The sequence below is a fragment of the Aethalodelphis obliquidens genome, unplaced genomic scaffold (assembly GCF_003676395.1).
Source record: "Aethalodelphis obliquidens isolate GAN/ISIS:26980383/991018 unplaced genomic scaffold, ASM367639v1 scaffold91, whole genome shotgun sequence".
NCBI classification, from domain to species: Eukaryota; Metazoa; Chordata; class Mammalia; order Artiodactyla; family Delphinidae; genus Aethalodelphis; species Aethalodelphis obliquidens.
The window spans coordinates 250,879-252,928 of record NW_020838035.1 but is presented as its reverse complement, the minus strand read 5'-3'; positions in this window follow the sequence as shown (position 1 = coordinate 252,928).

Here is a 2,050-nt window from a genome sequence, read left to right as displayed (position 1 = left end):
AATTACAGACATGCCCCCACTGGGTGTGTGCAGGACAGAGCATAGACCTCAGAGGCTGGGCTGAAGCCTCAGCGTGAGGGACCCCGAATATCTTGGATGCCCACCCACCTTGACTTTAGGTCCTCATGGGCCCCCCATGACCATGCCCTGACCCCTCCATAAGTCTTGTTTGCTCTACACCCATCACTGTCCGCGGGGAGAGCCTTTCTGTCCCAGATGGAGGCTGATAAGAAAAAATAATTCTGCAGGACCAAAGGGACATCAGGGACCAGCTTCCCCCTGAAGTGGTATTTAGTCGGTGCAGGCAGAGGCTCTTCATTTGCCGTTTTAAATACTATTTGGCGTTTAAACTTTGATTTCACCCCATCTGAAATCGCACATGGTGATTTACAACAAAAACCCTGGGAATGTAACGGGAAGCGTTTTTCATCCTAGCAAAAGCACACGAGACAGAGCGGGCATAACCAGCATGTGTTCAAAACCTGGAATCCCGGGTTTAAAAACATGCTTTTACGCTTGGTGGGAATCTGCTGGCTGCAAAACTGCCTCAGCCATGTACCCGGTGAGGCAAGAAGTATGAGGCGGGGACGGAGGGAAGTGTCATCCTCATCATGAGGGACCGCTCACATCTGTCCCCCTGGTCGCCCGAAATTTATGTGAAACCCAGTGCTGAGCCTGTTTGGTAGAAGTAGCTGGGTAGATACAAAGCTAAAACTTAATCACCTAATATCCGGCAACACCGGCATTCAAAAGATATCCCAGGGCTTCCCTGGTGGCGCAGTGGTTGAGAGTCCGCCTGCCGATGCAGGGGACACGGGTTCGTGCCCCGGTCCGGGAGGATCCCACATGCCGCGGAGTGGCTGGGCCCGTGAGCCACGGCCGCTGAGCCTGCGCGTCCGGAACCCGTTCTCCGCGGCGGGAGAGGCCACAGCGGTGGGAGGCCCGCGTACCGCAAAAAAAAAAAGAAGATATCCCAAATACCTACTTCGGCCTCATGTTCGCCTTTATGTTTTTGTTCCCCCTTTGTTCAAAATAATTATTTTTGGCAACAATCTTATATTTTAGCCTTCAGACCTAACCCACATTTAACTTTTTCACGTTATTCCAACTAAAAGAAGCTACTGGAGAATTCTGTATCTTATTTCAGAAAAATGAGGGGGAAAAGTCTCTAGTCGCTCAGAAGATGTCTCTCCGCTACTGAGAGAGCTTTGTGGGATATTTTCCCCCTGTTTGTTGCATTTCTAAATGATATTTGAACCAGGCAAAAAATGCAGAGGGAGATAAAGAACATTTTAATGGTCCCCCCCCGGGTGACCCACCTAACATCCCCACCTCCTTGGAATAACCGGTCTGTCTGTGCCTGGCCACACGTGTTCCCACAGGCTCAAACACAGATTCACAGACATCACTGCATCAATGACTGAGATTTCTCCGTTACAAAACCAGCTCTTAATTCCAAACCGTCGAACGTCTCGGGTTTTACTTTCAATATGAGTGACGTTATCCATAAAGCACTGGGCAATTCTGAAGTCCAAATCAAGGACAGCATTTAACTCCACAAGCTGGACCAGTTTGGGATGTTCCAAGGATGGACTTGCTTCTGCTGGATTTAGGACTGGATTTTTATGTTAGGTTTATGGATTTCAGATCTTCTTGGGGTCTGCCATCGCATGCCTCAGGGTTCTTTTCCTTTTTTTTTTTTTTTTTTTTAACATCTTTATTGGAGTATAATTGCTTTACAATGGTGTGTTAGTTTCTGCTTTATAACAAAGTGAATCAGCTATACATATAAATATATCCTCATATCTCTTCCCTCTTGCGTCTCCCTCCCTCCCACCCTCCCTATCCCGCCCCTCTAGGTGGTCACAAAGCACCAAGCTAATCTCCCTGTGCTATGCGGCTGCTTCCCACTAGCTATCTATTTTACATTTGGTAGTGTGTATATGTCCATGCCACTCTCTCACTTCGTCCCAGCTTACCCTTCCCCCTCCCCGTGTCCTCACGTCCATTCTCTACGTCTGCGTCTTTATTCCAGTCCTGCCCCTAGGTT